This window comes from Rhinolophus sinicus, linkage group LG01 (genome assembly GCF_036562045.2).
Source record: "Rhinolophus sinicus isolate RSC01 linkage group LG01, ASM3656204v1, whole genome shotgun sequence".
NCBI classification, from domain to species: domain Eukaryota; kingdom Metazoa; phylum Chordata; class Mammalia; order Chiroptera; family Rhinolophidae; genus Rhinolophus; species Rhinolophus sinicus.
The window spans coordinates 171,289,735-171,304,237 of NC_133751.1; the positions used below are offsets into that span (position 1 = coordinate 171,289,735).

At 42.4% G+C, this 14,503-nt stretch overlaps 1 protein-coding gene and 1 long non-coding RNA gene across 3 annotated transcripts in view; one reads left to right on the plus strand and one right to left on the minus strand.

Annotated features, from left to right (window-relative positions):
• Positions 1-13,714, minus strand: part of LOC141572927 (uncharacterized) — a 27,856-nt gene extending 14,142 nt beyond the window's left edge. The window contains exons 1-2 of the long non-coding RNA XR_012498498.1: positions 13,506-13,714; positions 12,548-12,706 (exon numbers count right to left, since the gene is read on the minus strand). This is a non-coding gene — a long non-coding RNA (uncharacterized LOC141572927). The remainder of the gene's footprint in view (positions 1-12,547; positions 12,707-13,505) is intronic.
• The window catches only part of MFSD6 (major facilitator superfamily domain containing 6), a 61,600-nt gene continuing 59,994 nt past the window's right edge, over positions 12,898-14,503 (plus strand). The window contains exon 1 of one of the 2 annotated variants that reach the window (XM_019740720.2): positions 12,898-13,378. The gene's annotated coding sequence lies outside the window, so the exon portion shown is untranslated. The remainder of the gene's footprint in view (positions 13,379-14,503) is intronic. The other variant, XM_019740717.2, reaches the window with a different exon arrangement.

Genomic DNA, 14,503 nt, shown 5'->3' on the forward strand with positions numbered 1-14,503 from the left:
AAAGAGCGGGGAATGAAGGAAGCCATGGATTGGAACAGGGAAAAGCCCTCATCTCTTTTACACTCCAGACCCGTGTTTCTAATTGGCTGCTGGCCATTTCTATCTCGGCGTCTTGCCAATCCACAAAACTCAGCCACTCCCAAAGTAATCATCTTTCCCATCCTGCCCTCCTCCTCTCGCTCACTCCACTAGCATTTTACTTTTCTGATTCTAGGTCTCCTCTTCCATATCTTTCCCTGAAAGAAAACTCTGGGGTCCTGTTCTCATCCTGTGCTCTCCCTCCCTTCTCTCTTCCCATTTCCTGGCGTCCAATACCCTTTCATCCCTCAAATTTCCAACTCACCACTTTTGGGCAGATTTCTCCTTACCTCTCACCCTTGCACACACACGGCCATCATGACTTTGAGGCACCTACAGGAGATTAAGAAAGCTAGACTAGAGGTCTTAGTCTTAGCTCTGCTGCTGTGGGTGACATGTGACTGTGAGTGGGACACAACTCCCTCTGCTGCAGTCTCTTCATTAGCAGGACAGTCAAGGCCAAGACTGTATAACTGCTTCCTAGTCAGGCCCTTATTTCCCTCAAAACCCTCTGCTGGCTTTCTACTGCTTCCTGGGCTTTAACCCGGCATTCAAGGCCTTCTTCCTGCCTCCCCACCTCCCAAAGGAAATGAAGAAAGAAAAGCAGGTGAGACTAAAAATCTCTCCTTAGATTTTGAGACTCTTAGCACCTACTGTGTTTCCCCGAAAATAAGACCTAGCCGGACAATCAGCTCTAATGTGTCTTTTGGAGCAAAAATTAATACAAGACATGGTCTTATTTTACTATATGACCAAGTCTATATGATAATATAATATAATATAATATATAATATAAGACCGGGTCTTACATTATAATATTAATTTTTGCTCCAAAAGACGCATTAGAGCTGATTGTCTGGCTAGATTTTATTTTCGGGGAAACATGGTAGCTGCTTTTTGCTGGGTATCCCAGCCTTTTACCGTGAGCATATACAACTTAGGAACTGGAAAAGCCTGGAGGGGAACTGCATGAAGAGCTCCAGGCTCACTGCTCGAGAGCCCTCTTTTCTCTGGGACCTTAAGTCCTCAGAAATCGGCTGCTGCCCAAAGTCTCTAAACTCTAATTTCTTTCTCTCCAGTCGAGTGAGACAGCTGCAAGCTGGAGCTCTCTCTGTCTCTCTGAACGCCCCACAACATGAATTTGAAAATACCTTGGACTAAGCAAAGATTTCTTAAACAAAATACTAATCATAATGAAAAACTAGAAATAACCTCAATGATCATCAATAGAATAATGATTAAAATAAACTGTAGTCTATATATAATGGTATTGACGCAACCAATGAAAAGGGAGGTTAGGTCTAGATGCATTGTTATGAAAACATACTCATGGTACACGGTGTTGGTACACTGTGTTGCTAAGTGAAAAAAAAATGTTTAGCTAAAGAGACCTGAAAGATAACCAACTCCTGGTTCATTCATTTCATATAAAAGACTCTCATACCTAGAAAGGTTCCATAATCTGCACACAGTGAGGGAACTCAGTGCTCCTAGGACACAGGGTCCCACAGTGAACAACGGGAATGTTTTTAATAATAAACACCATTTGACTTAAATTAACTCATTAGTAAAGTCCTAGACAACCAAGTGGTAAGATGGGATCAGGCTATAGCTTATGGCATGTTTTCAACCGACCTGCATGAAGTAGAAACCAAGGCATTACACTGAATCAAGAGGAAAAGTGACACTTTGGATACCATAGTGACAGCTTCTCCAGAAAGGCATAATGATCTAAATGCATTTTAGTTGATTCCCAAAATAACACTTTGAGAAGGATACAGAACTAGAAAATGTTCAGAGGAAGTGACCAGTATAGTAAAGATTTTCTTATTCTGAATGGTATCATTTTTTCCACCTTACAGTGTTTTTATTTTTTAATATTTGGGAAACACTGAGTTCTGTATATTAATTTTGTACCTTGTCATAGTACATAAACTTATTATTCTAATAATTCTTTGGTCTGATTCGCCTGAGATTTCTAGGTAAGCAATCAAATGGTACAAATAATATGATTTTGTTCCTTCCTTTCTAACATGTGTAATCCATCTTTTATTTGCTTATGCGTTGGCTAGAAGTCCCGGAAGGATGCTTCGGCAAGAGTGTGGAGGATGAGTGCTAAGTAGGTGTACTTTTCTAGCTCCTTAACATGTACAGATTATTCTTAGTAATGAGATCGTATTGTGAAAATAAACATTAACTTTATATAGCAAGGAAGAGAAATTTCCGAATCCATTGTGCAATATCTTAGGTCTTCTGGTAGCACCCAATATGGGGCAGTGCTACTGGACAGACTTCTAAGTCAAGACTACTCTGAAGCACTGACTTCCTTTCAGTCCAGTAGTGCAGAGTTGCATTTGGCTTATAAAAATAAGATGTGGTCCAGTTAGCAGTGACCAGGAGAGAAGACACACTAACAGGGAACATGAGCCACAGCGTCCCTGCCTCCCCAGCATGGCTGAGTTATAATTGACATATAATAGCTGCATGTAGTTAGAGTTACCATTTGATTACATTTTTTTATAAACCACCCCTGAAACCATCGCTAATGAACATATCCATCATCCTCCAAAATGTTCTCATGTCTCAGTAATTCTTCTCTGTCTCCCCTCCCTGCCCCACCCCACTTTTATTACTAGGCAACCATTGATCTAATTCTGTCCCTATAGATTAGTTTGCATATTTTAGAGTTTTATAAATAGACTTATACTGGACTCTTTTTTTTTTTTTTGGAGGCAGGTGTTGGGCTTCTTTCACTTAAGATAATTATTCTGATATTCATCCATGTTTGTTTGTAGATTCATTAATGCATATGGCAGTTGGTTCCTTTTTATTGCTGACTAGTATGCCATTGTATGAATAAACCACAATTTGTCTATCTATTCACATGTTGGTGGGCATTTGGGTTGTTTCCAGTTCTTGGCTATTACAAATAAAGCTGCTATGTACATTCGTATGTAAGTCTTTGTGTGAACATATGCCTTCATTTCTCTTGGGGAAATACCGAGGAGTGGAATACCCGGGGTAGATTTATGATTAACTTTTTAAGAAACTGCCAAATTATTTTCTAAAGTGGTATAACTATTTTATATTCCCACCAGCTTCGTATGAAGTTCCAGTTCCTGCACATTCTCTTCAGTATTTGGAATGTTCAGGCTTTTATTTAGCTATTTGTTTGTTTGTTCTCATGTATTGGTATCTCATTGTGCTTTTGATTTGCAATTCTACAATGCAGCGTTTCTCAATCTTATTATTGACATTTCAGGCCAAATAATTTTTGGGGGTGGGGAACTGTCCTACGCATTGTAGGAAGCTTAGCAGCATCCCTAGCCTCTGTCACTACATGCCAGTAGTATCCTCCACCCTGGTCGTGACAATCAAAAATATCTCCAGACGTTGCCAAATGTTTCTGCGGTATACTAGGGGTAAAACTGCAATCAGTTGAAAACACTGCTCTAATGACTAATGATACCAAGCTTTTTTTCATGTGTTTATTTGGCATCTGCATATAGATTCTTTGATAAAGTGTTTTTTGAAACCTTTTGTCCAGCTTTAAAATTGGGTTGTTTTGTTGAGTTTTAAGTGTTCTTATATATCCTAGATTAACGTCATTTGTTGGATCAATGATTAAAAATAATTTCTCCCATTCTATATCTTGCCTTTTCATTTTTATAACATTATGTCTTGTAGAGCAAATGTTCTTAATTTTGATGAAGTCCAATTTATTGATTATTGATTATTTTCTTTTACAGTTTGTATTTTTATATTCTATTTAAGAAAATATTTGGGGCGCTAGTAATATTCACTTTATTGCTATTGGTGGTGATTACGCAGTTTTTATTATATTTATTATAACTCATTGAATTTTACCTTTATGAAAAGGTAAAATTTTCATAAAGGCACTTTTCTATACTCTAATAAAAAGTTTTAAAAATGAAAAAATAAGTTCTGAGGATGGTGGTGATGGTTGCACAACAATGTGAATGTGCTTAATGCTACTGAACTGTACACTTAAAAATAGTTAAAATGGTAAATTTAGTTATATATTTTTTACAATTAAAAAAACAAGTTTATGAAGCAACTAATATGAAGATTGATTTTAGAATATTTTTTGGCAAAGTTCATGGCAAAATTGTCCTGTTTATATGTTTAAAACTCTGCTGAAATTAATAAATTTTACTTAACTTCCACCCTGAAATGTAAGTCAACCTGAAAGAACATGCAATAGCAAAAGGCAGAATAATTTGAGAAAGAAAATAATGATGTATTGAATTTTAAGTCAAAGAATAAAGTACATATCCATGAGTCAATACTGATATACATAAATGATTGAGTAAGTAATTAAGTATGGAAGAAGGGAAAACATTTCTGTACAAGAAAGTTCCAATTAATAAATGTAGAAGGAATAAGAAAAAAAAAATCTCCATGTAAAGCATCACAGTAACAACAGCTGATGACAAGAATAACCAATGCATGCTAAAATTAATGAATAAAAGTTTAAAAAGAAACAGCATATTTGCATAGCATCAAAGTGTCTCTTCACAAGTATTGCTGACTATGAAGGAAAAAAGCCGTGACTTTACAGCAGAGAAACCTAGCAGACACCGCCTTATTCAAGGGATCAAATTAACATCGCAGGTAACGGGATATATGACGTGTGTGTTCCCTGATATGACCTGAAAAGCACACGTCACCTCTGTGACATCCTTCCCCAAAATATACGGCCTCAATCTAACCATGAGAAAGTTATCAGTAAAACTAAATTAAGGGTTATCCTACCACCTACCTGACTAGTATCCTTTAAAGGATTAAGGTGATGAAAGACAAGGAGCTGTCACAGATTGCAGGAAACTAAGGAGACGTAAATGTTGTATGGAATTCTGGGTTAGATCCTGGAACACAAAGTGTTTGAAGGAAAAACTGCTAAGATCAAAATAAGGTCTGTATTAGGGTTTAGCTGGGGTATTGGCAGCAATGGCGTTGGATCATGGTAGTGTGGCTGCGTAGAGCGTTAACATTGGAGGAAGCTGGGGCAGGGGGAGCTCTCTGTTCCATCTTTGCAACTTCTCTGTAGGTATAAAATTATTTCAAAATAAAAGGTTAAAAAAAGAAGACTGACAATACCAACTGAGGACACGGATACGAAACAAGAGAACTGACAGTAGAAGTATAAATTCTTGCACCACCTTGGGAAACTGGTTGGTATTAACTTAAAAAGGTGAAAACCTGTATATCCTGTGATTTAGAAATTACACTCCTAGGTATGTATGACAGAAATTCAGAAGAAAAGTAACAATGTTCATAGCTGCATTATTTGTAATTGCCGAAGAATATAAATAATCCAAATATCCATCAACAGAAGAAATGGAAAAAAAAGTGGCATCTTCGTATATTGGAAATGAAATAACTACATAGAGCAATGTAATTTCGAGCAAAATAAATCAAATACAAATGATTACATACTGTTTGACTCTGTTTATATAAAGTTGAAAAACACACAAAACTGATCTGTGGGGTTAGAAACTAGAATGATAGCTAACTTTGGGGAGAAGGGAGGGGCAGTAATTTCTCACGGTCCCAAGGGAATTTTTTGGATGCTGTAATGTTCGATTTTTTGGTATTGGAGGTGATTACACAAAGTTTTTATTATAACTCATTGAATGTTACCCTTATGACTTATACACTTTTTTGACTGTATTTATACTCTAATAAAAGTTGTGTAAATTAAAAAATAAGTATATTTTTTAAATGTCATAACTGAGATCCATTTTAACTGTCTTGGTTTGTATTGGATAGACATGCAAGGCAGGAAAGCAGGAAGCCATCATGCAGATTGTTGCCTTAGGACCTTAGTCAGAGTATGTGTGTAAGGATGAAATAGTCGGGATACCAATGAGATAAAATTAGCAAGACTTAGTGTTGGATTGAAGGTGGTTAAAGATTTGGAACTTTACGCATCCGGCCATAAGGATCTAATGAACTTTTCTTAGAAGGGGTGGAACATGATGAAAGTGATATTTCTGAAAAGCTAATCTCTGTACCACTCACAGCATATGCTACTTTCTATTATAATCGACATATTTATAGTCATGTTTTCGCTAATAAATCACAAGCCTCTTGAAGGAAGAGACTTGATTTTATACTCCTTCTATCTCCAGGGTTCAACTCTCTGCTCCACTACAGATTTCTTGTCATTTTAGGTGACCATAATAGAAGACCACAAACAATGTAAGATGTGTAACTGGACTGGGACTCGACAACAAAACATCTTAGAAAATACATGAAGGAAATTAAAACACCTATTACTAATTTTAAAAACTCTTATTAAACATATACAGAAGGATACTTTAGTAATCTCAAAGTACTAGCCTGCCTCTCACACTCAGTGGTAAAGCAAAAGAAGCACTCAGAGTAAAGAAAATGATAAAACAAGTGGACAGCTATTGATCATCATGAAAATGTATAATTGTTTTGTAAACGTAATAATAGTTTTAAAAACTGATACAGGAAAGGAGACCACAGTATGATTATTTATAGGTTGATATGATCATCCATCTTGAAAACTCAAGAAAACTAAAAAGATATCAGAATAAAAGATAGCCTTCTTTCTGTCTACTTAAATTTTAAGTCACCTGTTAAGCCCAGTGTTAAGTCTCACTTTCTCCATGAAGCCAACGCCAAGGAAAGAAGGGAGGACGGCAGGGGAGCTAAACAGAGCCAACTTCATTACTATTGTCATCATTGAATTTAACCATTTATTCTCATCCATTTATTCAATAAATATTTATCAACTCTCCCTCCGCTTCCTCCCACGGGAGGTAATCAATGTTACGAGCTTGATGTGTGTCCCTTTCTCTGTGCACATATAATCATATCTCAACAGTCAGGTTCAGTGATACAATCACGGTGGCATATCAGGGCTGCTAGTGGCACCCAGGCTCTGTCCTTTCCCCTTTTCGTAGTAATAGGATTTTTATATGTGTGCATGGCTACTAGTTAAAAATTACATTTCTCAGCCTTCCTTGCAGCTAGATGTGGCCCATACAACTGAGTTCTGCCGCTGGAACTGAAAAATAAGTAATATGTACAATGTCTGGTTATGTTCTTAAGAGGAAGGAACATGGCTTCTCCTTCTTTTCTCTTTGCCAATGACTGGAGTGTGAACACAATGGGAAGAGCTAGAGCCGCCACGTTGGATTTTGAGACGGGAGCTTTACGTTGAAAATGACAGAATGATAAGATCAAAAGAGCATAAATCCCCCAGGTCGATAACACCACTGAGTCACCGATTTACATAAACTTTTATATGAGGGAGAAACATACTTTTACATTGTTTAAACCACTGCTACATGCTAACTAATACAAATAAGACAAAATAATACAAATCTTGAACAAGACAAAGTTGTTCCTTGTCTTTAAGGAGCTTACAGTCCAGCCTGGAAAACAAGTCCTTACCACAGTATTTGATTAAGTGTCATGATAGTGAAGGCACATGGTACGTGAAGCCATTAAGAAGCAACATGTCTAGTCTGTGGAGGACATAATGTTTTATCTGCGATCTGAAGGAGGGGTCAGCGATTCAGGCTTCAGTGACAACACCCTCCTGAGTTTCCTCCTACTTCTATGGCTGGTCTTTCTTAGTTCCTCTTTCTATACAGCTGGTAAATGTTGGCCTTTCTCAGAGCTCCTTCATTATATTCTCTCTTGAGGTGAAACCCTGCATTCCCACATGGCAAATAGCACCTCACTGCTGACGATTGCCAAGTCCAGCCCTCTTCTGAGCTCTGGACTCACACCTCGTTGCCTACATCACAGCTCCACCTGCGAGTTTCACAGACATGTCACTTATTATGCCAAAATGTGAGCTCTTCCTTTCTTCCCTCTAACCTGCGCCTCCCACGGCCTTCTCCCTCTCGGTAAAGGTTATCAACAATCCACCCAGTTGCTCCAGCCAGAAACTTGTGAGTCATTCTTAACACCTCTTTTCCCTTGCCTCCCACACCCAATATATCACTACGTGTGCTGTTAAGTTTCCAAAATGCTCCGAAACCCATCCATTTCTTTCTATCCCCACTGCTGTCCCTCTGGTCCAAGACACTGGAACTCATCTCTCTCCTCACCAACAGTTACTTTCTACATGAGTCTCACTTCTATTAACACTTTTGCCCTCTCCATGCCATTCTCCACACACAGCCACAGCAATATATTAAAAGCACAAATCAGATCTCCTAAACATCCTTCGATGGATTGTACTGAATGTTAAGTTAAAATTCAAAATGCTTAATGTGGTACACAGGTTTCTGCCTGGCCTGGCTCCTGCCTACGTCCCCAACCTCATCTCCTGACATTTCCCCTTAGCCCACCACTCATTCTGCTCCAGTCACCAATGCTTAACTCTTTGCTGCCTAAAGGCAGCTCCTACCGTGAGAAAAGTTCTTTCCAAAGCTTTTTTCCTGGCCATCTCAGTCTACTGTTACTTCCTCAAAGAGGCCTTCCCTATTCTCTGATCTAAATTACATTTCTCCGTTTTTCTCTTGCATAGCACTTAGTTTTCCTCCCTGTGGAAGACTGCTAATTGACTCCCCAATCCATTCTCCCTTTTTTTGGTAGTAATAGAATTTAGCTGGCCATATGGTCTCTCAGCTAAAAACTGTTTCTCTCCTTTGCACCCAGATGTGGATATGTGACTGTTTCAGCCAAGGTAATATGAATGGATAATGTGTGCAAATCTAGGGGATTCCCTTTAAGTGACGGAGCTTACACTCTCCCCATCCCATATGCTGGGAATAGTGAGACCTGTAGCGGTCACCCTGGACCAGACATGGAATCCAACTGTTGTGTTGATGGTGGGGCCACTTGAGACTCTTAGACGAGGAAAAAAAAATGTAACCCTATTGAACTGCTGGACTTTTGAATCTCTTTGCTACAGTAAAGAGGGACTTGGATGGGTTTTAAGTAGAGGTGTAAGGTCTGCTGGCAGCATATCCAGGAGGCACAACACAATGTAAATGGTACCCAGTGGTGTTGTGCAACCCTGTGGGGCTGCATAGAAATTACATGGTCAGATGTTTTTAAAGATTACTTCAGCTGCAATAGAGAAAATTGATTGGATGAGAGAACATATTGAGGCAGAGAGGCCAGAGAAATAGCTGTCATAATGGTTGTCAGAAATGGTTGCAGAGGAGAGAGAACCTCATGGATCAGCACAGCACAGGGGTAGAGAGAAGGGGACAGAGTCCAGAGGTATTTTGAAAGATGGGGACTCCAGAGGGCTTGGCGTTGGATGGGTATGGTGGGCAAAGTCACTGCCTCCTAGAGATGCCCATGTTCTAATCCCAGGAACCTGTGACTATGTTACCTTACATGGCAAACAAGACCAGATTCGATTAAATTAAGGCTCTTAAATGGAGGGGAGATTATCTTGGGACATCAGGGTGAGCCCCATGTAATCACAGGGGCTTATAAGAGGGAGGCAGGAAGGCCAAAGTTGGAAAGGGCAATGTGATGCCTGAAGCAGAGGTTAGAGAGATGTGCTGTGAGGATGAAGGGGCCATGAGCCAAGCAATGCGAGCAGATCTCTAGAAGCTGGAAAAGTCAAGGAAATGGATTCACCTCTAAACCTTGCAGATGGAATGCAGCCCCACAGACACCTTGATTTTAGCCCAGTGAAACCCATTTTGGACTTGAGATTTCTAGACTTGTAAGATAATACATTTGTGTTGTTTTAATTCACTAAGTTTGCGGTGAGGGTGAAGGAGCATTAAGAATAAGGGCCTTCCTTATACAACTGGGTGGATGATGGTTCGGGAACCCAGGAGTCAGAGTGAGTGGGGGAGGGGCAGAACACCGTGAAGCATTCATGCAGGACCTAGTGAGGCTGGAGTGCCTGTGAAACAACCCACTGGACAACTGGTCACATGGATCTGCACTCAGGAGAGAAGTTGCCTCAGAGAGAAGAATTTGGGGGCATCCTCAAATATTTTGTGATTGAAGCCAAGGAGTGGGTGAGAGCAATCACGGAAAACAGAATTAGAAGAAAGAAAGGCTTAGAACAAAACCCAAGTGGAACATACAAGCCAGATGGGTTGTGGGTCATAGAAGTGAGAGGGAGTTTTGAGGGGATGGTTAATGGTGTCCAATGTTGCTGGCAGGTGGAGAGGAAAGTGGGTGACCTCATTGGATAAAAATAAAATGCCCACTCCTCCATATGTGAATATACATATTTGTAAGCATTTCAATGAGCAAGCAGGAAGGCTAGTGAAGAGCCAGGGCCCTGAAGCCAGACCACCTAGGTTTGAATACAGATTCCATCATTTACTAGCAGTGCTACCTTAGTGAAGTTACTTCCTGTTTTATATGCATCCATTTCCTCATTTGTAAAATGGGATAAAAACAGTATCTACCTGCATGTGGTTGTTATGAGGAGAAAATGAGTAAGTATATACGAAGTGCTTTGAACAGTGTCTGGCACGGGGCAAGACCTACACAAGTGTTAGCTGTTATCATTCTTATTATCTCCTACTGTAATGTGTTTGCTTTGTTGTTTAAGAATAATCCATTCTGCCAAAGGATATAAGAAACATCTTTAGGAGAAATGAAATGAAAGTAGAAGTAGTTTGTGAGATAAAGTAAGTAGTGCATATATGAGCTGAACATAAAGAAGGAGGTCTAAGTAGGTACCAAATATTCTTGATACAGTAAATATTCATGAAGGATATTCGGTACTCATATTCAGGAAGGCTTAAAATGACCACTCATTGGTAACACACCTGTACAGCCTCCATTTGTCCTCTGCCTGAGAAATGCAGACGAAATCCATAGCTACTCATTAGGCTAACTGGTGAGCTACAACTATGGTCAGGCATTTTTGCTCCTGTGTCTCTCAACAGACAAAGCGTACATTGGCTCTGGCACCAGGCATACACTGTCTGCAAGTCCCCCTCATTCAACCTCAGTGCTGGTCCTTGTACACACACCATCAGCACAGGGAAGGCTGATGTGTGTGTGTGTGTGTGTGTGTGTGAGAGAGAGAGAGAGAGAGAGAGAGAGAGAGAGAGAGAGATTCTATGTATATGAGGGGAGGCTCTATGCAGATTTCATAAAACATACCACCTGCTATACCTACCTAAGTGTGTTAATCTACCCTCTCTCTTTCCTCCAGCTTCTTACTCTGCATTTTAAATTGATGCAATAAGCCATGTGATTTCAACATCTTAATTTTGTCTTTGAGCCTTTCTGTGCAATGACCTCTGGGATAGCCTGCCTGGCAATATACTTGGAAGCTAATTTCTACACCACACCCCCTGGTTACCTCACAGTGAGCGGGTGGGGAGATGCGTGAGGAGTGGCAGATCACTTTTTCTTTATTCACGTTAAATCTTCTCCTTAGTTACACTGAAAAGGAAAGAGGCTGCCAGGAAAAACTTCATGCCCTAACAAGGACAATTAAAACATTTTCTGTTATGCTGACCCTTGAGGCTATCCTGTCCTCTTTGAAACATAATAGCCAGCTTTAATTTAGGGAAATCTGGCTTCACTTTTCAACATGAAGCTGCCTTTGAGCAGCTGGAGGTCAAGAAGTACCTTCTTCACAAATTCTTCCTGGTTTGCTTCCCCTTCTTCATATGGAGGACAGACCTGAACCATGTTAGACCCTTTGCTTTTTCTTTCTTTTTTTAAAAAGGTTGCTTCTTTAATGTCTGGATAAGAATGATAATTATTTTATGACAGCTACCAAATGGGTTGGGTCTTTATGAGCTGTTCAGTGTCAAATAATGCAGTGTGAAGTTATCTCCAGACCACACCAGACCAAAATCTGTCATTCTGAGTTCAACAACTTTAATCTCTTTCATTTGAAACTTTAGCGCTCACTGCCTTTAATTGTTTTGCTTTTATCAGTATTGCAAGTGGATTCATCATGAGGCTAATGTAGCTTAAGTTTCGGGGACCCTTCCGAGGCTCCAGGAGGGGCCAGAGCGACATTGTATTTGTAATTTTGTTTCATTCTTCCTAAACAGGGACCTCAAATCCTAACACTTCAGGGCCTATAAAATTGTCATCACTATGATTTTGTGGTTAAGAGCTTAAACCTGGAGATAAAAGAAGACGTCTCTCCCTTTTACTATTAGTAATCTTGGATAGGTCACACTAAATTTCAGCCTCTGTTTTCTCAGTAAAATGGTAATAATACCATTAGCTGTTCTTTTAGGATTATGGTAAGGCATAACTGGTACTTACACAGTGCTTCATATGTAAGAAATGTTCATACATGTTAGCTGCCATTATTGTTGTTATTGCCAGAACACGACAATAGCTCCGAGAACAGGATCTGGCATACCAGGAGCCCATCAAAGCCACATAAAAATACCTGCTGAAGGAAGGCTACGTTTTACATCCAACTCCACTCTTCCCACTCTCTCTGCGTGTCTAATCTGAAATACAACTTTACGTTCTTGGTGCGACACACGGTTACCTCTTCAGTAGGGCGTCAGTAGCACCTTCCCAGTTTGAAAGGCTGCTTTAGTCTCGTGTATCCCTTTCCTGGTGAGTCCTGAAAACCCCGTGTTTGCCTCGCGTTCCGGCCCACTTCCTCTCTGCCGGGTCAACTGAGGACACTCTGCCAAGGTTGGGACTAGACACACGGAGATAACGCATCAATAGCGTTAGCATTGTGCTTGGCGCTTAATAAGCGCTCTGTAAACGTCGGCTAGTATTATTATTACAATTCCCAGCCAGGCGGCCATCTACTCCCCGCCCCTCCCCCCGGAGCTAGGCCTGCATCATTTCCCCAGGAGGAGGGGGGATCTCAGCCGGGAGCCGGGTGGGGGGATAGCACCTCGCGGTCCGCTTTCCCCTTCTCAGCGCGCGTCCCCAGCAGGGCTGGGTCCCAAGGTCCCCGGGGGCCGCCAGGGCGGGCGGGACGCCGGGAGGAGCAGCCGCCGACGCATCCGCCGCAGGAGGCGGAGCGCTGCACCTGGCGGCGGGTCCTCGGCGCTCTGCCCTGAAACGGGTCCAGCCGGTGCGAGCCACGGAGGCCCGGCCCCAGGAATCGGAGAATAAGGAGGAGGAGAAGGTAGCGCCGGTGGGTGCGCTCGGCTCGCCGCTCCCGATCGCCCCACCCGCACCGCATCCCTCCGTCCCGCCCCGCCCGCCCGCCGCAGCCCCCGAGGAGTCAGCTACCCTCCCGAGATGGTGCGCGCCGCCGCGACAGCCGCCGCCCGGGCGCCCCGAGCTGCCGCCCCGCGCGCGGGGGAGATGGCTCTCTGCACCCCGCGCAGCTGAGCTTCCCCGTCGCCCGCAGCAGGTGAGTCAGGCCTGGCTTGTGGGAAGGGAACGCGCTCGGCGGGGGCGGCCCGGCAGCCACACCCTGGCCTCCCCGGCAGGGGACCAGCCCCGCCGCCCGACCGAGAGTCCCACGCCGGCGCGCACACCTGCTGTCCGGGGAGGGGGCTTCAGAGGAGAAGCCCCGAGCAGGGTATGTGTGCGTGTCTCCGTTTCCAGCCCCACTGGCCCGCGGCTCCCTCCCTCCCCTCCGCTTCTGTGTCGGTTGTCATCTTCATGGGGTGCTGGGAAAGGCTACAACCGGCACCCCCGGCGCGCTGGGCGCAGGCAGCACTTCCGCAAACGTAACTGGAGTCGGGAAAACAAAGGCGCTGCCCCAGGGAGCCCTCGCCGGGCGCCCGCTGCAGCCGGGGAGGGGGTGGGGGCCCAGGCCCTTCTTGGCCCAGGCCCACTCGCGCCCTTGCGATAAACATCCTCGAGTGAAAGGAGGAGGCGAGAACCACCAGACAGCCCCAGTGATAAGGACGTGGCCACTTGTGTGGTAAGAGGAGGAAACTGACAGCGTCTGCTTCCCCAGGTGAATAAATACAAAAGAAAAAACCACCTCTTACCTTGCCTGCTACCGTCCTAGAAGAAATTCCCACCTCGGGGCTTCTTAAACTTGGTCTAACATGTCCTTAGTGCCCTTTTGAGATAGTAATGGGAGTTACTAGTCCTTCTGGAAACTATTTATTCCCTATACAGCCCCCTGTAAATTTAAGTAGGATGGTGAAAAATTCCTAATGCAACTTTCCCCCTCATTTGTCCCACACCCACGTGGACAGACAGGTGGATTAATTACCCTTAAGGCCAGCACATGGTGTATTTTGCCTCTCCCACACACATTCACAACCACAAACATTTCCTTTGGTCCAAAAATATTTAATCAACACCTTACAGAGCTACTGCACAACAGATAAAACCTTGCCTATTAGTTGTAGGAAAGAATCCACAAAGAGTAGAGGGTCTAATCCCAACTGCTGTCTAAATAGCTGCATGTCCTTGGGCCTGTCATGTGCCTGAGCCTCAGTTTTGTCACATAAAAGGAGACAGTCGGATAATATAGTGGCCCAACGTTTCCCCTAATTGTACTAGAAGTTTAAGATTT